Raw genomic sequence first — 23492 nt, 5'->3', positions numbered from 1 at the left:
AATCCTAGAAGAGAACATAGGCAGTAACCTCTTCGATATCAGCCACAGAAACTTCTTTCAAGATATGTCTCCAAACGCAAAGGAAGCAAAAGCAAAAATGAACTTTTGGGACTTCATCAAGATCAAAAGCTTCTGCACAGCAAAGGTAACAATCAACAAAACAAAGAGGCAACCCACGGAATGGGAAAAGATATTTGCAAATGACAGTACAGACAAAAGGCTGATATCCAGGATCTATAAGGAACTCCTCAAACTCAACACACACAAAACAGATAATCACATCAAAAAATGGGCAGAAGACATGAACAGACACTTCTCCAATGAAGACATACAAATGGCCATCAGACACATGAAAAAATGTTCATCATCACTAGCCATCAGGGAGATTCAAATCAAAACCACATTGAGATAACACTTTACACCAGTTAGAATGGCCAAAATTAGCAAGACAGGAAACAACGTGTGTTGGAGAGGATGTGGAGAAAGGGGAACCCTCTTACACTGTTGGTGGGAATGCAGGTTGGTGCAGCCAATTTGGAGAACAGTGTGGAGATTCCTCAAGAAATTAAAAACAGAGCTTCCCTATGACCCTGCAATTGCACTACTGGGTATTTACCCCAAAGATACCGATGTAGTGAAAAGAAGGGCCATCTGTACCCCAATTTCCATAGCAGCAATGGCCACAGTCGCCAAACTGTGGAAAGAACCAAGATGCCCTTCAACGGATGAATGGGTAAGGAAGATGTGGTCCATATACACTGTGAAGTATTATGCCTCCATCAGAAAGGATGAATACCCAACTTTTGTATCATCATGGACGGGACTAGAAGAGATTATGCTGAGTGAAATAAGTCAAGCAGAGAGAGTCAATTATCATATGGTTTTGCTTATTTGTGGGGCATAACAAATAACACAGAGGACATAGGGAGATGGAGAGGAGAAGGGAGTTGAGGGAAATTGGAGGGGGAGATGAATCAGGAGAGACTATGGACTCTGAAAAATAATCTGAGGGTTTTGAAGTGGCGGGGGATGGGAGGGTGGGGGAGCCTGGTGGTGGGTATTATGGAGTGCACATATTGCATGGAGCACTGGGTGTGGTGCATAAACAATGAATTCTGTTACACTGAAAAGAAATTCAATTAAAAAAAAAAAGAATGGATGCTGTACTTTGTCAAATGCTTTTTCTGCGTCTATTGGGAGGATCATGTGGTTCTTATTCTTTCTATTATTAATGTGGTCTATCATGCTGATTCATTTATAATATTTAACCACCCTTACAACCTGGGAATAAATCCCACTTGATGGTGGTGAATGATTCTTTTACTGTACTGTTGGATACAGTCTGCTGGCATTTTGTCAAGAATTTTTGCATCTATGTTCATCAGAGATATTGGCTTGTAGTTCTCTTTTTAGTGGACAAACTAGATTTTAAACCAAAGATAGTAACAAGAGATAAAGAAGGGCATTATATAATAAAGGGTTCTATCTCACAAGAAGATCTAACAATTGTAAATATTTATGCTCCCAACTTGGGAGCACCCAAATATATAAAACAATTAACAAACATAAAGAAACTCATTGATAAAAACATAATAATAATAACAGAGGACTTTAACACCCCATTTACATCAATGGAAATTTACACCCCATTTACATCTAAGCAGAAAATCAGCAAGGAAACAATGGCTTTGAATGATAGACTGGACAATATGGGCTTAACAGATATATTCAGAACATTTTATTATAAAGCAACAGAATACACATTCTTTTAAAGTGCCCATGGGGGGGGTACCTGGGTTGCTCAGTGGGTGAAGGCCTCTACCTTCGGCTCAGGTCATGATCCCGGGGTCCCGGGATCGAGTCCCACATGGGGTTCTCTGTTTGGCAGGAGCCCACTTTCCCCTCTCTCTCTGCCTGGCTATCTGCCGACTAGTAATCTCTGTCTGTCAAATAAATAAATAAAATCTTAATAAATAAATAAAAATTTTACTAAAATTAAAATTAAATGCTCATGGGACATTCTCCAGAAAAAATCAAATACTAGGTCACAAATCAAGCTTCAACAAGTACAAAAAAGACTGAGATCATACCATGCATATTTTCACACCACAATGCTATGAAACTTGAAGTCAACCACAAGAAAAAATTTGGAAAGACCACAAATACATGGAGGCTAAAGAACCTCAAACTAAAGAATGGAAAAATAAGAAAATTAAAGAAGAAAGAAAAAATACATGGAAACAAATGAAAATGATAATATGACAGTCCAAAACCTTTGGGATGCAGCAAAAGTCGTCATCAGAGGGAAGCATATAGCAATACAGACCTACCTTAAGAAGCAAGAAAAATCTCAAATATGCAACCTAATTTTACACATAAAAGAGCTTGGAAAAGAACAAATGAAGCCTAAAGCCTGCAGAAGAAGGGAAATAATAAAGATCAAAGCAGAAATAAATGATATAGAAGCAAAGAGAAAAACAAAACAGGAGAACAGATCAATAAAACCAGGACTTGGTTCTTTGAAAAAAAAATTAATAAAATTGATAAATCTGTAGTCAAACTTATCAAAAAGAAGAGAAGGACCCAAATAAATAAAATCACAAATGAGAGAGGAGAAATAACAACCATCACAAAAATGCAAACAATTAAAAGAGAATGTCATGAAAAATTGAGCCAATGAATTGAGCATGGTTTCATGTGGCCTTACAGAGGAATTCTACTAAAACATCCTTAGGAATTCTACTAAACATTTAAATGAGTTAATACCTATTCTTCTCAAAGTATTTCAAGAACTATAAGTGAAAGGAAACTTCCAAACTCCTTCTACGAGGCTAGCATTACCCTGTTCCAAAACCAGACAAGACTCTCTTTCAAATTTTTAAAAAGTTTGTTCATTTTCCGTCAACATGTCCCAGGGCTATAAATGTGAAATTTGGAGTTGCAAGTTATCAACTGGAAACCTTAAGCTTTTGCAGTTCCAGAAGGGCTATGCCCTGAGAATATCGGCAACCCAAAAACAGATCAACTTCTACACAATCAAAGTGACCCATTCATACTTCATCTGTGTGCAAGAAAAAAAATCCACTTTAAAAGTTATCATCATCCAAATTTTCAATAAAAAATAACCAGACATGCCAGAAAATAGGACCTAATGTTCCGAAAACAGGAAAATAGAAATATACCCACAGGTAATGCAGACTAATCAGACACTGACATATCTTTATAGATATGTAATATCTTTATCTTTAAGAAAATGAATGAAAAGATAATGACCAAAAACTAGAATTTATATTTAAAAAAAAAAAACAAAAATCAATAGATGAGTTTAACAGCAATTTAGGCACATTTTAGAAAAGAGAATCAGTGGAACTGGGAGACTTGTATGCAGAGAGCATCCAGAATGAAGCATAGATGAAAATTATCAACATCATGGTAGTGGGGGGTGTCCTCCAGACTGAAAAGGATGAAAACGCCACAAAAGATGCCAAAAGGGGTGCCAGGGTGGTGCCGTCAGTTAAGCATCCAATTACTGGTTTCAGATCAGGTCATGATCCCAGGGTCATGAGATTGAGCCCCACGTTGGGCTCCATGCCCAGCATGGAGTCTGCTTGAGATTGTCTCTCCTCTGCCCCTCCTAGGAGCTCATGCTCTCTCTTTCTCTCCCTCTAAAATAAATAAATAAATCTCTTAAAAATAAAGGAGCCTAAGAAACAAACGGGATATGATGAAAACATTCTGGCATACATGAGACTAGAAACCTGGGAGTGGAAAAACTAAAGCAGAATCAAATTTTAAGAATCCTGGCATGCATTTTCTAAAACTGATGAAGTTATTAAGCCACAAATTGAAGAAGCTCTAGGAACATCAAAGCAGGATAAATAAATGAAAATCACACCTGGGCATTTCGTAGTAAAATTGCTAGAAACCAAAGTATTAACTAAGTTATGTTTTTGCACCCAAAACCTGCTCTATTGCTGTCACAGGTATAACATTTGATTCAATTTTAGATACTGGAAAAGTAGGAACAACCCAAAGACTGGCACCCAGGAAAGTAAAGGTAAATAGCTTAGTTGTGTGTGGTTTTTTTAAGATTTTATTTATTTATTTGAAAGAGAGAGAAAGTAAGAGAGGATGAGAGCGGGCTGAGGAGAAGAGGGAATCTGGGATCGTGACCTGAGCAGAAGACTGAGCCACCAAGGTGCCCCTAAATATATTAGTTCTAATCTGTGAACACAATGAATGGAAATAATTAGCCAAAATCCTGTTCTCTTAAATAGGTGAAAACAAAAATACGGGGTTCAAGTAACTTATAACACTTACATCTTGATTTTATAAATTTCTTAAGCTATGTCTCCATGTCTTCAGAAGCCAAAATATGCCAGTTCTAACACCAGCAATCACTTCTATAACCATCCCCACTGGAGGTTTAGCACTGAGGAAGCCACTAATCCTTAAGACTCATACAGAAAATCAAATAACATAACCAAATTTAAATAGGACATTGGCTCAAAATGAAATCCTCTAATAAGATTTTTTTTGTGAGATTTTCTGCTAGTAAAAGGCACCAACTGGAGCTAAAGTACCCCAAAGACCACCCATGCCCATGCAAGGAACATGGCTAAAATTTAACCCATGTGATCACATTTCAGAAGTGTGTGCATACAAAGAGGGCCTTCATTGTGATGGGATTAAGTTTGCGATTCACACTTGTAGGAGCTGCTCAAGAGGATTCCAACCATTTTCCTCAGGGAGATGGCAGGGCTTCAAAAATTCATGAGTCACACATCTAGAGATTAGATAGCTATAACCAAGGCACACCATCCAGCTAAGGTACATTATACACATACACACAAAAAAGACAACTAACTTTTTATTTCTAACACCAATATGGAACAATGCATTACTCCAAGATGAAACAAAAAACATATAGCAATAATTACAAAAGAAGAAAATACAACAACCATAGCACCATATTAACCTCAAAGGGCTTGATCTCCAGTTAAGAGGAATCACCAAAAGTAACTGCCTCCAAGTAAACATTAATCTTTCCCTATAGTCAGAAGCTTTCTGTACATACGTGTTGCTACCATTGGATTAGCATTATCTTCTTTTGTACATAAAAAACAACCAAAATTGGGGCCCCTGGGTGGCTCAGTGGGTTAAGTGTCTGCCTTTAGCTCTGGTCATGATCTCAGGGTCCTGGGACTGAGCCCTGAATCAAGCTCTCTGCTCAGCAGGGAGCCTGCTTCCCCCCACTCTTTGCCTGCCTCTCTGCCTACTTGTGATCTCTTTCTCTGTATCAAACAATTATTAAAAACTGTATTAAAAACACTTAATTCCCTATCGCAAAAAACACCTTCCCACCTTGTTGTTCCTTCCCTCCTCCCAGAACATCTGCTGGTCCTCATCGCATTCTTATCCCTTTCTGTATCCTAGACCTACTGCAAGAATATTTATTTTTAAAGGTTTATTTATTTATTTATTTATCTTGAGAGAGAGAGAGAAAGAGTGACAGTGTGAGGGGGAAGGGGCAAGGAGAGAGGAAGAGTGAGATCCAAGCAGACTCCATGCAGAGTGCAGAGCCTGATATGGGGCTCGGCTCAATCTCATGACCCTGATAACATGACCTGAGCTGAAACCGGGAGTCAGATGCTCAACTGACTACACCAGCCAGATGTCTCCCAAAACATTTACTAAGCTGCAATTTCCACAATATTTTAACTCTGTTCTGAAATTAGTCTATAAATATCTTTACATAACACTGAAGTCAGCAATTTAATAAGAGGCAAGTATGTAACACTTTGCAAAAAAAACAGCCCTTATACATTTATGTCTACATATATCTGTAGAGTTAGTTTCCCAAGACCAATGGAACTAAACTGTACACACGGCGCGCGCGCACACACACACACACACACACACACACCCCACCGTATTCAAATCAAATGGATTTATATTAAATATCAAATCAGATGCTATAAAATTTATAATCAGACACACAAAATATGAATTGAATTATGAATACCCTGTTAATAATGGGTACAATAACATAATAAAGTAAAGAGAAGCATCCAAATGGCTTCACAAGTCACTCGAACCCAGCCTATTCTGCTATCTGGCCTGATAATATCACTTAGTCAGCTGGAAAAATCCTTTCAAGCATGATCGAAGGGCTTTAAATAATGAGATTCTTTTCCCCTTTCCAGCTGTCCCTATTCTGGTGATCGGACCGATGCCACCTTTTCTCTCTTCTTGTTTTCTACTAGTGAAGCCACATTTTTACTTTTTTGAAAAGTTCAAACAGTCTTCTGCCATAGATGTTGCCATATTGACTATAAGGATGATAACCTGCATTTTTAAATGACCTTCTCCTCTATGTCACTCTTCACCATACTTAAAATCTGAAAGTCTACTGTAAACAGAATGCATAATACAATAAAAGTTGCAGAGAGATAAGAAAAGTTCACAGGTTAATTCTAAAGTCCTCAGCCAGACACCTGCCCACAATTATGACTAATGCTCACACTAGGAGAAGTCAGGAGAGCCTCAGGTCAAGAATTCAGGGCCTTCCTCTTACATTCTTTCCTTCATGCTAACACTAGTAAATGGAGAGTTTCAACACTGCCTCGCAGTCACAAGGACAGGCTGTGTAGGCAAACCTCCTTCAACTATTTACTACGATGCCAAAGGACTAAAATCCTGACAAAGAGTTAGGGGGTCTCCAATCACTGTCTGGTGATTACTATAAAACTTATGGACAGAAAACAGAAGTAGGAAGAGGATAGAGCATTGTTCGAAAGGGAACTTAAAATCTGACTTTTAACTTCCATAAATTACCCCCTGCATTTCAAAAGTCATCTATCAATCAGTGGGTATTCACATGATCTGTGATTTGACAGATCCAACCTGAGGCATCCAACGTTGACACCATATTCAGGTCTAAAGTGTGCTCAGCAACAGAGTTGGAATCAGACTGCTCAAGTCTTCAGGACAAGGAAACAAGCCCAGAATGGCAGTCTAGGACCCCACAGCATTGCAGCAGAGTGATCTGGGAAACATGGCGTGAAGCACAGGGTCAGCCAGACAGAGCAACAGAGAACTAACTCATCATGGAAGGCATGTACGATCAGTGAGAAGCTACCTAGGCCTTTTAGGCAGGATGTCTGATCTGAACTAAGTTGTTTGGTTTTTTTTTAAAGATTTTATTTATTTTTTTGACAGACAGAAATCACAAGTAGGCAGAGCAGCAGGCAGAGAGAGAGGAGGAAGCAGGCTCCCCACCAAGCAGAGAGCCTGATGTGGGGTTCGATCCCAGGACCCTGGGATCATGACCTGAGCTGAAGGCAGAGGCTTTAACCCACTGAGCCACCCAGGCGCCCCCGAACTAAGTTTTTATTTTTTATTTTTTTAAGATTTTATTTACTTATGTGACAGACAGAAACCAAAAGTAGGCAGAGAGGCAGGCAGAGAGAGAGGAGGAAGCAGGCTCCCTGCTGAGCAGAGAGCCTGACGAGGGGCTGGATCCCAGGACCCCGGGATCATGACCAGAGCCGAAGACAGAGGCTTTAACACACTGAGACACCCAGACACCCCCTGAACTAAGTTTTTAAATTGCCATTCTGGCAGGTGTATGGCGAGCAGAGCAGCAGGGGCCAGTTAGAAGAAAGCAGGTGAGACCTGCTTGGACAAGAGGATGAGCCGCGGTAATAACAGAGGGGACATCAAAAACTCAAGGACTCGCTTCCAACGTGGTAAGTTTTAGAAGCCTGTAAGACATCTGAGAGAGAGAGAGAGAGATCAATCTTCGGTTAGAAAACTCAGAACCATAAACAAGACTCTTGTGGATTGCAAACAACCCCACCCTCCTGGGGTCTTCATAATACGATAACGTATTGCTTCTTGATTTTTTAAAAAACACTACAGACCCACATTTGATGGATCACCCAAGTGTAAACTCTTTCCAAGAGGCACTGATGAATTTACACTGTCACACACAATTGTAAAGTTTAGGATCTTGGCAGCTGCAGTAAATTTCAAAAATCCAAATAGAGGATCTTTGTCCTTGGTCTCCTCAGCCCCTTGATGTCGTGCTCCCTACTATCTAAGTCCTGCAGACCCACAACCTTGGAGCTGTCTTCTCACCCACCTGTCTTTTTCATCTTTTATCCACCTCCTATCCTTCCAGCCTACTGCTTCTATTTATCTCAAGACAACACCCCTAGGACCCCCTCTGTTCACATCCAAAGTTAACCTTCGACTCTCCTTATGATTTAAAGACATTTTTCACATTACAAAGATAGGACCTATGCAGATGTCCCCCTTACATATATTCAGCCATTAGTCAAAAATGTAATTTAACTAAGCTACTTAACAACAACAATTAAATTCCTGCTTTCCTTTTAGAGCCTAATAAATTAAAGTTTTGTGTTCATTCTGTTTGTTTTGTAAGCACTTACAGGTCACTATTTGAGAAAAACTGGGAACTTTAAAAAACTCGAAACCCTGACAATTTTATTTATTTCCCATAAGAGACTAACCCTAAACTGTCAACTACACTGAGGTCTTCTATAATGTTTGATATTTAAAGCATTATCTGGGGGCACCCAGGTGGCTCAGTCGGTAAGTGGCTGCCTTCAGTTCAGGTCATGATCCTAGGGTCCTGGGATTGAGCCCTGCATCAGGCTCTCTACTCAGTGGAGAGCCTGCTTATCCCTCTCCCACTCCCCCTGCTTGTGTTCCCTCTCTTGCTGTGTCTCTCTCTCTGTCAAATAAATAAATAAAGTCTTTAAAAAAAATAAAAAGCATTATCCCATTTGTACCCATGCACTTGCTAGGTCACAAATTTATTAAACTTAAAAAGCCCAAAGTAACTCCAGTAACATTCTTAGTGCCCAGATCTTGGTTTCTCAAATAAAGAACCAGAGTGTCTTAGAGAAATGGTTGATTCCAGGGTTAGGACACAAAAAATACAAAACGAGCCTAGAGCATTCTGTGGTACCAGCAAGTAAGATTAAAGCTTTTTAGATTTGGGATAAGGGGGCAAGTGGAACGTTAGAAGGGCACAGAGGCCAACCTGAAAGAAAGTTCTAGTGGCCAAAGCTGGAAGAGTTTGAGCAGCAAGTTAAATAACAACCCATAAAATAACAACTATCCATGCATCTGTACTGATACAAATAGTTGAACAAATAAATGGGGAAAAAATTCTAATCAGTAAACACAGAAGAATGAGAAAAAAAAAAATGTTTGACCACCATTAGAACAATAAACTACAGGGGCTTCTGGGTGGCTCAGTGGGTTAAGCAGCTGACCCTTGGTTTCGACTTGTGTGGTGATCTCACAGGTGTGGGATCGAGCCCCACGTCAGGGGCTTCATGCTAAACTCAGAGATTATCTCTCTCCTCTCCCTCTACCCCTTCCCACTCATGCTCAAGCTCACACTCTCTCAAATAAATACATAAAATCTTTTAAATAAATAAGAACAATATAGTCCAATGTACATCCAGTTCTACCAATGGATGCAAAATTAGTGAATAAAAGTTTAAGGAGAAACAGAATACTCATACAGCCCGAGCTTCTCTTCCAAGATACCTACTAATTACAAAGAGAAAAATAACTTTCCACTGGGGACCAGGCAAACAGCACCTTAATCAAGGTTTACATCAGCAAAAAGACATCACAGGCCCCGGACATGACGCACTGAGATTCCTTCTGGTATTTTTTTCCCCAAATGCGTAACTTCAATGTGATCATGAGAAAACCTCAAGTACTAATTGAGGAACAGCCTACAAAATAACTGACCAGTACTCTTCACAAGTTCATAGACTGGATGTTGAACAGAAAAAGGATAGTGAAAAGCCACTGAACTCCGAAGAAGTTTATAGTTTCGATAACAGTAAAATAATCTCGCACTAATGTGAATCTATCCGTTTTGACAATTTAACTACAGTTTCACAAGATGTTACAGGAACTCTCTGTACCATATTTTTCTGCAACTTTTCAGAAAGCCTAAAAAATTACTTCAAAACAGCACATAAAAATCGGTAATCAAAAAACCCCAATCTTTTTTCAGTATTTATAACAGAAGCATAATGTCAGACTTAAAATGCCATCTTTGGGGCTGTCTGGGCGGCACAGTCCGTGGAGCGTCCGACTCTTGGTTTCAGTTCAAGTCATGATCTCAGGGTTGTGAGATCCAGCCCAGCGTCTGGCTCTGCACTTAGCACAGGGTCAGCTTGAGATTCTCTCTCCCTCTTCCCCTCCCACTTGTGCTCTCTTGTTCTCTCTCTCTCTCTTTCTGAAAAAAACAAAACAAAGCAAAAGCAAAACAAAACAAAACTTTTTTTTAAAAATGCCATCTGTTGGGGGCATCTGGGTGGCTCAGTTGTTAAGTGTCTGCCTTCAGCTCAGGTCATGATCCCAGGGTCCTGGAATCAAGCCCTGCATGGGGTTCCCTGCTGCACCAGAAGCCTGCTTCTCCCTCTCCCAGTCCCCCTGCTTGTGTTCCCTCTCTCACTGTCTCTCTCTCTGTGTCAAATAAATAAAATCTTTTAAAAAATTAAATTAAATTAAAAATGTCATCTGTGTTCTTGAAAACTTCAGCAAGAGCTATACAAACCCAACCACCGCTGGAGGCATTCTGGAAAGCATTGTTTTATAATACATTTGTTATATGTGTTTTATGACACATTTATTGTGTTTTATAGACACAACAATAACATCTCTTTCTTGTTACTCTGGCATATTTATGATTAGCTGAAATTCAAACGACATGAAGGTTGTGAGAGACTCCTAAAAGCCAAGCTTTAACGGCTATATCACTTTACACTGAGAAGGAAGAGCAAGAAGCTTCCCTTTTGTAAAACTGTTCTCCAGAAGTGATTTGCCCTCTTCCTTGAGGGAGCAGAAGACTAGCTGAGGACAAAACACAAGCTGATATCCTGCAAACCACAACCCTCCCCCGCCCCCCACTCATGGAGGGACTTGTGTGACATTCTTTCTGAAAGCCCTAACTCTCTTAATGTTTATGTCTTGCTAGAGGGAAAAACCTTAACTTGATGATGGCAAGGCCTCCGGGATCTTGTAGGTCCTCTTTAGTAGATGAAAGTTCTTTTGAAAACCTCATTTACTTTTCCTTATCTCCCCCAACCCCATAGTACATAATCAATTGTTCCTCACAACCCCTGCACAGCTCTTTCTGCCCCCGGGGGTCCCTTGCTTTCATAAAACTGCCATTTTGGACCAAAGATGTCTCACGAATTCTTTCCTGGTCATTGGCTCCAGACCTCATCCTAGCAAACCTCACCTATGTTTCAAAACCACATCACTTATATGGGTGGAAATAGTGAAGGGGGAAAAACAGCAATTTGCTTTTTGTTGAAAAATTCAAAACACTTTAATTTGCCTCTGGGTTGGGACAGCACTCTATGAGGTAAGATGGAACACATCTCCCCGAGGGGTGGGGAGATGCGTATCTACCTGTGTCTGAATACAATGGGTGGTTTGTAGCTCCAGGGAACATTCCTCCAATTTTACGCTTCCAGTTAACTAGAAGAACTTAATACCAGTGAAATGACAACGACCTCATGCTAACCTGACCCCAAGTACTAATCTCCAGCCAGCTCCTGTCTGAAGAGTAGTAAGATTTTTTTCACTTGCAAACCCAAAAAGATCGGGCTTGTGATCAGTAAAGTGCCAGAAACCTCCTTCAGTGGAGTTTCGGACCTTGCCAAGATTTTGCTCCACCCTTCTATCAAAAACAGAACGTCGTTGGAATCGTGATGAGAACTGCAGTTTTGCTTTACTCACAAGCCCCCTACCTGGGTTTTTAAACAACCAGGACACTACTAACGTCCCACATTAGGATTCTTTGAATGACTATTCATCTCTATGAATAAGCTAATAGTGTGGCTCAAAAATTAGATACCCACTTTCTAACGGTCTCTCAGCGACGTAGAATACCTGCTTCAAAAAGCGATGGGGGCGAGCCTGGCACGAGAAGGGGGAGTAACTGCCAGTAGGTTTCGAGGGGAGAGGATGAAGAAATGTGATGGTTCTACACACCATACTTTAAGTAGATGAACTGTGGGATATGTGAGCTCTGTGATGCAGGAAAAAAATAAAGTCCGAACCATCAAGACACTTTATTATCACTGATTCACAACCTAGAGTGAACTGGGAACTGATATTTTAAAGGACAAATTTTAGCTTCCTGTGGATAGACCCATGTATCCTATATCCTATAGAGACGATGGTCATTCGGGTTCTTTTAATTTTCACTAAAAAAATCTCAACCCTAGGGGCGCCTGGGTGGCTCAGTGGGTTAAGCTGCTGCCTTTGACTCAGGGCATGATCTCAGGGTCCTGGGATCGAGTCCCACATTGGGCTCTCCGCTCAGGGGAGAACCTGCTTCCCTCTCTCTCTCTCTCTGCCTACTTGTGATCTTTCTCTGTCAAATAAATAAATAAAATCTTAAAAAAAAAAAAATCTCAACCCTAACCTATCACCCCAGTAAGCAACACAGATTAAGCCTTCCCTATTGATATAACCTTTAACTGCTGCCAAACTTCTATCAAAAACTCCCGACAGAGAGAAATATAGGGTATTTTGGTTTTGTTTTTAAAGATTTTATTTATTTATTTGGCAGAGAGAGAGACACAGCGAAAGAGGGAGCACAAGCAGGATGAGTGGGAGGAGAATCAGGCTTCCTGGAAGCCTGATGTGGGGCTGGACCCCAAAACCCTAGGATCGTGACGTGCGCTGAAGGCAGACATTTAACAACTAAGCTACCCAGGCACCCTAAATACGGTGTATTTAAAGAACATTAGATCCATCCATCCATCTATAAAATCATCCATCTATAAAATATAAAAGATTTATCCCTTAATAAACCCCAAACCATCAAACAACAGCATGTGTGACCAAAGGTCTCAGACACCACAAAGGTTTCTTATTACCCTTAGGGTAAGAAAATTGCAACTACAGTGAACGGTCCTAGAAAATGCACTACTGCATGTACTACATGGATGCGCACACAGGATGCTCTCCCACGCCATTTACAGTCTCCTCTGCATCTTTTGTAAATGTTAGGAAAAGCTTTTCTATGGAGCTGATACGTTTCCCCCTTTATCCTCATTGATTTGTGTGACTGATCATCCCTTTTTATTATGGCTTCCAGAGGCAACATTAATTTGCGCAGCATCTGTCCAAGTCCAATTTAACGTGCTTTCCTTACACTATTTTATTTTCCACTTGGAATACTTAATGCTCACCTCAAATGTTTCATGGATGCTTAATAAAAATAAATGCAGAAATAGATCTAGGCTCTAAGTGTATTTTAACAGCATCTTAATACAAAAGAACGTGTTTCCTAAGGGAGTTGTTGCTGAATGCACTGGTGCTGGAAAAAAGATAACCAACACACATTTATACTATAAATCTGTTTCTTTCTAAAAGTGGAATGAGCTTCTATATTTCCACTGCTAGGCAAGAAAATAAAACTAGGCAACATTAGTTACTTTTGTAACTGTAAATTTACAATCTAATTTTTTTGATCTTGTATTTTTCTTTATTGTTGTAACTTCTTCAGTATTACTTTTTTCAAAGATCTTATTTATTTACTTGAGATACAGAGAGCATGTGTTGGGGTCAGGGGGAGACAGAGAAGCTGGCTCTAAGCTGAGCACGACACTGGAATCATGACTAGACCAGAGCCAAAGGCAGACGCTTAACCAACTGAACCATCCAGGTGCCCTGCTCTAGTACAATGTTTAATAATAACTGTAATACGCTGGTTAACTTTTTGAAGTCAATCATTAAAAACCCACTATCCACACACACACACACACACACACACACAATTACAAAAGGGAGCTCAGTAACTTTTAGCAAGCCATTCAAAAGTTGTAGACAAAACTTTATGTCCTGGGACGCCTGGGTCTCTCAGTGGGTTAAGCACCTGCCTTCCCCTCAGGTCATGATCCAAGGGTACTAGGATCCAGCTCGGCATGGTCTCCCCACTAGGCCGGAACCCTGCTTCTCCCTCCCCCACTCCCCCTGCTTGTGTTCCCTCTCTCGCTGTGTCTCTGTCAAATAAATAAATAAAATCTTTCAAAGTATATATACATATATAGGTACATATATATACACATACCTACCCTGGAGCTAAGAAAAAAAGACAAAATGTATTGGTTAATCCCTTTAAAAGTACTAATATTAACAAATTTCTCTCCTACCTTGTAGTAACTTCTGTGCTTAGTTAAGTTTTTACCCATTTACTATCTATGAACTCTTGTTCCATACATTTGGAGAAAGGCAGTTTACCGTCTAGTTCTTAACACACACAACCAGACACAAAATCAACTGGCACCAAGGCACTGATTTCTGAAAAAAAAAAAAACGGTCTGAAATCTCGATTTGGATTTCACATTCATTTCCAAGTGAAATTGGGAAGGACTAACTAAAACCTAGTCGTCTCAACTGAAGTTTTCTATTTTCTACCAAATGTCCGTGCAATACCCACCAGATCTTTCAAGGCACACATCCCAAATGGCTTTCACCATGTACTCACTCAGCGTAGTAGAGGTTCAGTTCCACCGAGGTCTTCGATCTCAGAGTCCGTGTGTCCAGAGGCAGAGCCCTAACAATTGTTTATATAGACGCTGAGCTGAGTCAGCCAAACCTTCCAAACGTACCCTAAGGAAGCAGCTCTTAACAATAGCATCAAGCATCTGTACCGTGCTTTCTAAATCGGGAAGAGCTTTTCTAACATCTCCCTGGCTCTTTTCCAGGCTGCTTTCTTCCCGCGACTCCCAGTCTCCGCAGGACTGTCTGGGACTCCCTCTTGCCTCCCGCGCGCTCTGGACTCCAGGTCGAACCGCGCGGGACTCGGGACACCGCCGGCGCGCACAGCGCACCCCATCCCCCACCGCGCCGGGCGACCCGCCCTGACCCAGGCGCTCCGCTCGGCGGACAGCCCACCCACGGTGTCCGCGCGCTCCCGCCTGGCCGGCACTCACACGCGCAGCTAGCGGCCCGGGAAGACGCCCGGCCGGGGCACGTTAACTGTCGGGAGCGGCGGGCCAGGGCGGCCAGGGCTGCGAAGAGGCGAGCGCCGGCAGCGCCGACGCCGGCTTCGCCTTCGTTATCCCCGCGCCGCAGGCCGGGAGAGCGCAGGGCGGCGGCTCCCTCGGGTCGGACCAGAGGAGTAGCGCCGCCTGCCTGGCCGCGATAAAGCGCCCTACGGCCGCCGCGGAGCAGCGCGCGGGTGGGCGGCCAGGAAACGAAACAGGACATTGGCTCGAGGGCCATCCTCTTGCGGGACCCAGGTCACAGCGCTGACTCACCCAGACCGCGCATGGACAAACCCCAAAATCCCGCCTTGCCGGGTCCGTACGAAAGGGACAGTGGTGATTAGCCCTGGTAATCACAGGACGCTACCGGGGCTGATGGATACGAGCTCGAACCTGGACGGATTTGCTCACTGTGTCCCGCGCCCTAAGCTCCGAGGGACGCTGACACCGAGGGGTTTTTTTTTCTATCAAACACGTTGCCCACCCCGAGAGCAAGTAGGTCTCTATAGAATGAGCTTCTGAGAAATTAGGTGATTACTCCCCAAGACAGTAACTTAAGGAATTGAATCTAATACGGGGATAGGGGTAGGGTGAGGGACAAGTTGAATGAAAATATTACTTCGAACGGTTTGAGTGTATTCTGCACACATTTTTAAAAGATTTTATTTATTTATTTATCAGAGAGACAGAGAGAGAGAGAGGACACAAGTAGGCAGAGTGGCAGGCAGAAGCAGAGGAGAAGCAGGCTCCCCGCTGAGCAAAGAGCCTGATATGGGACTTGGTCTCAGGACCCTGGGATCATGACCTATCTGAAGGCAGCGGTTTAACCGCCTGAGCCACCCATGTGTACCTGCACGCTCTTGTAATAAATACTTCTCTGTAATACTGTGTGAGAAAGCTGGAAAGTGTGCATATTCAAGAAAGGGTTTGGTTATCAGGCTTTATGAGTGATTATGACTTTCCTAAAATTTGCCTGTTGCAGATACCCTTGAAAATTAATACTTACATCTACTTTCTGATTTGCGTTTACAAACAAAAATCAAATTATTTAAAGCAACACCAGGAATTACTGTTAACTCTTTTTTAACTGTTAATTCTTTTTTTTTTTTTTTTTAAGATTTTAATTATTTGTCAGAGAGAGAGGAGCGAGAGCGAGCACAGGCAGACAGAGTGGCAGGCAGAGGCAGAGGGAGAAGCAGGCTTCCTGCTAAGCAAGGAGCCCAATGTGGGACTTGATCCCAAGACACTGGGATCATGACCTGAGCCAAAGGCAGCTGCTTAACCAACTGAGCCACCCAGGTGTCCCTTAACTGTTAATTCTTAATCCCTTATAGGAAATCTTTAATCACAGGGCATCTGGCTGGCTTAGTTGGTGAAGTGTGTGACCCTTGATTTCAGGGTCTTGAGTTCAAGCCCTATGTTGGGTGTGGAGACTACTTTAAAAAGGGTAAGTTTCAGGGGTGGCTCAGTGGGTTAAGCCTCTGCCTTGGGCTCAGGTCATGATCGCAGGGTCCTGGGATGGAGCTCTGCATGGAACACACATTACACCCCCCCCCATCAGGCTCTCTGCTCGGCAGGGAGCCTGCTTCCCCTCTCTCCCTGCCTGCTGCTCTGTCTACTTGTGATCTCTCTGTCAAAAAAATAAATAAAATCTTTAAAAATATAAATTAATAAATTTTAAAAGACATTTAAAGACCTGTATACAAATATATTTGTCATTTTAGGCCAGGACTGAGAAAAATTTTTCAGAGACGGCTTTTAGTAACTGCTTGCAAAATTTAAAAACACCCACTAAAGAACAAAATTTTACTGATGTCAGTAAAGATTTTTTAAATTGCTAGCAAATTCTAAAGGCAATTCCAAGAGGAATTGTAAAAATGGGGGGAAAATATACATAAAATTGATGAAAAGCACATTTAGAAAAGAAACAGAACAATAGGTTGAATATAACACTGTGTAATAGGTAAAACAAAAACAAACCAAAACCTTATGCATAGAAAATAGCTGGCAATACAAGAAAAAAATTTTTTTTTCTGGGTTGTGACATTATGGTTCTTTTTTTCCTTCTATTTTAGTGTAATTTTCTAAAATTTTTTAGTGCAGATATACAACTTTTATTTTGGAAAAAAAGAATTTTGTTTAAAAGTAAATCAGTAAGGGATGCCTGGGTGGCTAGTTAGTTAAGCATCTGCCTTAGGCTCAAGTCATAGTCCTGGGGCTGGAATCGAATCTCCAAGAGGGGCTCCTAGCTCAGCAGGGAGCCTGCTTCTCCCTCTGCCTACCACCCCCCTTTGTGTTATTTCTCTCCCCCCAACCAAATAAAACCTTTTTAAAAAAAGTAAATCAGGGGGCATCTGGGTGGCTTAGTGGGTTAAAGCCTCTGCCTTCGGCTCTGGTCATGATCTCAGGGTCCTGGGATTGAGCCCCATGTCAGGCTCTCCGCTCCTAGGGGAGCCTGCTTCCCTTCCTCTCTCTCTGCCTTGTGATCTCTGTCAAATAAATAAATAAATATCTTTAAAAAAAAAAAAAAAGTAAATCAGGGACACCTGGATGGCTCAGTTGGTTAAGCTGCTGCCTTCAGCTCGGGTCATGATCCCAGGGTCATAACCCCAGGTTCCTGGGATCGAGTCCCACATGGGGCTCCTTGCTCGGCAGGGAGCCTGCTTCTCTCGCAGCCCCTGCCTGCCTCTCTGCCTGCTTGTGTGTACACACACTCTCTCTCTCTCTCTGGCAAATAAATAAAATCTTAAAAAAAAAAATTTTTTTTTAAAGTAAATCAATAACATGCCAGTGTTTTAGTCAGTAAAAAATATATGACAATACTTAAAGACAGAACCTCACCTAAAATAGGGCTAAAAATCACTAAAACAAAAAATTTTCTACCTTATTTTTAGTAGAATTTTTAAAGGAGTTTGATTTTTTCATATTGATAAATCAGTGTATATGCTCGCTAAAATTACATTAATTCCTATTCTCACTCTAATACTCGCTAAAGCTGATCACTGCCATCAAATTCTGTTTGATAAATTCAGATTAGAGTCAGCCTTCCATGAATGCATTGCATTATTAAGAAATGCGTCATTTTAGCTTATAAGTTAGCATTTTATTTTGGGCTAATCATCTTCAAATTCCCTGTCTTCTCTTTTAGTGTTTGAGTGTTTTATAGGGAAGAAGGAACATAAAGATGACCTTCCTGGGGCACTTGGGTGGCTCAGTGGGTTAAAGCCTCTCCCTTTGGCTCAGGTCACGATCCCAGGGTGCTGGGATTGAGCCCTGCATCCGGCTCTCTACTCACAGGAATCCTGCTTCCCCCTCTCTCTGCCTGCCTCTCTGCCTACTTGTGATCTCTCTCTCTCTCAAATGAATAAATAAAGTCTTAAAAAAAAAAAGGTCGCATGTTCACCTGAGCTCTCACGAAAACTGGATAGAGTAATAATTTTAATCTCTTTAAATCTGATAACAAATGGCAGTGTTTCGATTTACATCTCTTAGATTTAGTGAGAGTAAACTTTTTTAATGTTTAATGATCACTTGTGGTTTATTTATAAATTTCCTATGTAAGGCCTTTTCCCATTTCTCTAAAGTTCTTAGGTTGCAGAACAAGGAAGGAGGAGACTGGTTCTTTGAAGAACGTTGATCTGCTGGGCTGTCTCCAAGTTAGTTGAAGTCACTGTCATATTTTACAAGCCTTCCTATCAAACCACAGAATTATCAAAAGTACGATTTCTTTACAATCCTAATGGAAAGCTCTGGGGCCATCTGGAGTCCATACCTGTGAAACACACACTGAAGATCTCAAATGCGCCCCTGACAGGAGTAAGGTGTCGCCAAGTGCTTTTGTGACAGGTAAGGACAAACAAATAGGGAAGATGCCCTCAGGGGAAGGGAGCAGACAGACTCTTTCATGTAATCAATGAAGCCTCACTTCTTGAAAACTCCAAAAATAATGGGAAGTTTTTCTTTCTGTGGGGGAGGAGGAGGTGATAATACACCTTTTCAATAATCACACCAGTGAGGGACTTGCCTGTGTGGTTTTTGCCAGGGTATTCATGTTTGGTGGAAAGTCAGCAACAGACACAGGCAAAGGCTACAAATTCGCTTAATGCTGATAAACGGTATGGCTTCTTGTAAGAATGGCAACCAAAGCCAAATCAAAAACAGTATTCTCATTAAAGGAGCAAACCTCCTGGACTTGTAACGCCATGAAACAGTCACTCTACTATCAAAGCTCCCATACAGACCAAATGAGAAGCTCTCTTCCTCTTTCTCTTAGGAGTTTTAATACCTTCCTAGATTTTCCCAGCTGCCCCGAGCTCTCAGTCTATTCTCCAGCCTGACCACCAAGAGCAAGGAGCTGGTAAGGACTCAGTACCTTCCTCAGCACTTATTCCAAGTGGTGAACTTCTCAGGGTCAATTTTCCCCTTACAAGTCCAGGTTTCAGACAGGACCTATTATGGACCTGGGGGCATTTGTATATAACACCTGTAATGGGTCCAGTATATTTATTTTCACTACTCACAAATAAAAACCATTTTTAAAAAAGCAAATAAAAAACAGTAATAAAACAGCAAATTAAAAAAACAGCTCTTTTTAGAGCCACTAGAGACATTTGATGAACTCCAGAAGAGAAAGATCAGCCTATAAAGGTCTTGAACACTGATGAGTAAGTGAAGGAGTAGAAACAGGGTGTAGATAACTCTTACCAAAGGTTTCACTATAACAAGAAGGTAAGAGAAAGGAGCGTCTCTTAAAACTATCTTGGGGGGCAGCCGGGTGGCTCAGGGTTTAAGCCTCTGCCTTCCGACTCAGGTCATGATCCCAAAGTCCTGGAATGGAGGCCCGCATCAGGCTCTCTGCTCAGCAGGGAGCCGGCTTCCTCCTCTCTCTCTGCCTACCTGTGATATCTGTCTGTCAAATAAATAAATACATTTTTTAAATCTTTAAAAAAAAAAACCATCTTGGGGTTCAAAGAATATATTTCTTATTTGGTTAAGTTAGGCAGGCCGGAATATGTGTGCACACCAAGAGGAAGTCACAGAGAAGAAATGGTAGTTAACTGGTATAATCAGGTCCCTTATGAAGGGAATGGAAATGGAATCCAGAGGAATTAGCATTAGAAAAGGAAATTTTTTTTAATTATGGCAGAAAGAAAGGGAGTGAGGATGAGTCCTCATGCAGATGAGTGTTTTAGTAAGCGAAAGAAAGAAAATGGAAAGAAGTACACTTTCTCTCTGAAGCTGGAGGATCTGCTGAAGGTATCATGTGAAAGCAAAGACAAGGGACTTAACCCTGAAATAGACCTCTATTTGTTTCCTATGGTGCCATAACAAATTCCCACAAACTTAATGGCTTAAGACAACAAAATGTGTTTTTCTACATTTCCATAGGTCAAAAGTCCAAACCGGGCCTGACTGGGCTAAAATCAAAGATGCCAGCAGGTTTGTATTCCTTTCTGGAACTTTTTCCAGATTTTAAAGGCCAGATGCATCCCTTGCTCATGGTCCCCTTCCTCTTGCTTCCAAGCCAACAGCAGAGCATCACTCTGACCTTGCTTCTGTTACCGTATCTTCATTCTGCTTCCCTCTTCTACTTTGAAAGCACTCTTGTGATTACTTTAGACACACTGGATAAGCCCTGATAATCTTTCTACTTTAAGTCATTTCATTAGCAACCTTAATTTCATTGTCAAACTTAATTCTCCTTTAGCAGGCAAACTAACACATTTACCTTCTGACTATTAGAACATGACATCTGGGTTGCCTGGGTGGCTCCGTTAAGTGTCTGCCTTAAGCTCAGGTCATGAGCCTGGGGTCCTGGGATCGAGTCCTGCATTGGGCTCCCTGCTCAGGCTCCAGAGAGCCTGCTTCTCCCTCTGCCTGCCTCTCCCCCTGCTTGTGCTCTCTCTTGGTTTCTCTCTCTTTCTCTCTATCTCTCTCTGACAAATAAATAAATAAAATCTTAAATTAAAAAAAAAAAAAAAAAGGACATGACATCTTTGCGAGGCCATTATTCTGCCTAATACAAGGCCCTAAGAAAACAAAGAGGATGCTAATACCTAATGTGGAAATGTTGGGGTTCCGAGCCAAAGGCCAAGAAAGAATTCTTGAAATGTCTTGGGTGCAAACAGGTATTTTTATTAAGGCATGGGGACAGGAGCTTCAGGCAGAGAGGACTGCCAAGGGATTGTGAGGAGCAACTGATTATATACTATGGAATTGGGGGAGGTAAAGCTAGAGGTGGTTTCCAAAAGGATTTTCATGCAGACTCCCAGAATCCTGGTGGCCTAGCTATTGTCAAGCTAAGCTGGTTTTTCCCTCTAGCAAGGCATTCACATGGGAGTTCCTGGAAGACTGCTGTACTCGGCCTGCCCCAAGTATTTGTCAGTGGGCTACAGGTTATAAGAAAATTTAATTTTACCTACATTTCTTTTGGCCTTTGTTCCCCACATCACCACTCAGCCCACAGAGTTCTTATGAATATTATTTTAAACTGAAGACATTTGAGAGACAACTGATGCTGAAAGCTGCCTTCTTGGAGTTTCCCTTATCTGACTAAAGGCAAGGCCTTCAGAGAGTAAAACACCATAAATCCCCTCTCAGGGGAGCTTCACTGCTAGGAAAAAGACCAACCATTCACACCTGGATAAGAAATTGCATAAACAAGCACTATCACAAACAGTCATACTTTCATTTGTTTCTCTAAAAGCCCTTTGTTATCCAGTGGAAGTCCTCTTTCCTGCCCCTCTTTGCCCCATTAGTTGGTATATAAACCTTGCAAACCTTATCTTTTCTACTTTAATCTGTTGTCAGGTAACTTTCAAGCTCCTCCCCTACCCCACGGGATCTGAATTGGTGGAGGGAAAATTTGTCCTCCCAATAGCAGTAAGGGACCTGGAAGGAGCGCACAGCAACACCAGGGACCCCTAAGACTGCATTCTGCAAATGTAGCAGGATCAAAGCCACAAGTGGGCATTGCTTTCCCATCCACAAAGAATTCCCATTCATAAAGAGAGAGAGGTTAGAAGGTCGAATAAATTTGAAAACACGGTTTGGCCAGGTGGACAAGGCACAGAAAAATGGAGTAAGGACTTCAGTGTGCGAAATGATTCGTCATAGGAAAAGTGAAGCCAGGAAAGGACAGGTCGAAAGGGAATCTTGAGCGTGAGAAATTAATGAAAGTTTAGTGTAAAGGGATGATATTGTCAAAATAGTGTTAAAAAGATTGATCTGTCCACATATAGAATGCATGGGGGTTATGGCAGAAATCGGTTTGGAAATGAACCAAAAAACCACTGAGCTAGAACAAAGGAGGAAAAAATTTTGAGGGAAGGGGCATGAGGGAAACATTGTGAAGGAGGACTTTACAGTACCTGGTAACTGATAGAATATTGAAGGTGAAAGATATAGGAGTTAGAGCTGACTTCAGACCCTGAATCTGAGAAGCTAAAGAACTTATGGTCAGTAAAGGAAATTGTGAGAAAGTAATGCCCTTCCCCTTTGTGTATGTCCTACACATTGCCTCTCTCAGAGTCTTGAACACAATAGGTAACTGATAAAAATTTATCAACTTAATAATAAAAGCAAGTTTATCATATGCAATTCAGGGGACTCTCCACCCTTAACCTAAATCTGCCAGGCTATAAAACTGGACGAGGATTTCATCAGTGGCTGACCCCTTTCACATGATACATTACTGAGTACTATAAACACTTTACTGCCTGCAGAGGGAAGAATTTGTTCTTGGTTGTGAATGAAGTCAAAGTGTAACGAGCATTAAATGACACATGATTCATTATACTTAGAATTTTTTCACATCTGGGTGTCATGCTTAATATTATCATAGATGACGTCAGCAAAGCCAAACACTTCGCCCATAACCCTTATTAGAGCAGGAAACATACACCCATTATTCTCTGAGTAACAAAGCCATCGCCGATCTAGATGGACTCAAGTTTTATCTCACCTTGAGAGTTTTTGCTATTTGTCCCTTTTGTGTCTCAATGTCTTTTTTCATATTAGGGGTGATAATACCCATGTTACAGGGTTAAATAAAGATAAAAATAAAATCATGCGTATTTGGAAAATTTTTTACCCAATGCCAATCATAACAGCTAATATTTATTAAGTACTTGCTACTTGCTGGGGATTGTTCTCAATGCCTTTAAGTTTTGTGAGGGTTTGTTTTGTTTTGTTTTGTTTTTAAACCTTGCTGTATCTTCATAATAATACCCTTAGGTGGATTCTATTAAAATCTCTATATTGCGGGGCACCTGGGTGGCTCAGTGGGTTAGGCCTCTGCCTTCGGCCCAGGTCGTGATCCCAGGGTCCTGCGATCGAGCCCCACGTCAGGCTCAGCCGGGAGCCTGCTTCCCTTCCTCTCTCTCTGCCTGCCTCTCTGCCTACTTGTGATCTCTGTCTGTCAAA

General features: G+C 41.5%; 1 protein-coding gene across 6 annotated transcripts in view; it reads right to left on the bottom strand.

The window, feature by feature from the left end:
* ABCG2 (ATP binding cassette subfamily G member 2 (Junior blood group)) overlaps positions 1–23492 on the bottom strand; it is a 161425-nt gene that overhangs the window by 70713 nt on the left and 67220 nt on the right. For 2 of the 6 annotated variants that reach the window (XM_044224544.1, XM_044224550.1), the window contains exon 1: positions 14567–14884. The exons of 1 other annotated variant lie outside the window; for it this stretch is intronic. The gene's annotated coding sequence lies outside the window, so the exon portion shown is untranslated. Of the gene's footprint in view, positions 1–10097; positions 10142–14518; positions 14885–15341; positions 15364–23492 lie in introns of those variants that run through there. 3 more of the 6 variants (XM_044224546.1, XM_044224547.1, XM_044224549.1) reach the window with 3 other exon arrangements.

This window comes from Neovison vison, chromosome 11, assembly GCF_020171115.1.
Source record: "Neovison vison isolate M4711 chromosome 11, ASM_NN_V1, whole genome shotgun sequence".
NCBI classification, from domain to species: Eukaryota; Metazoa; Chordata; class Mammalia; order Carnivora; family Mustelidae; genus Neogale; species Neogale vison.
Note: the sequence above shows the minus strand (reverse complement) of the source record. Positions and strands in the feature narration are given on the sequence as shown.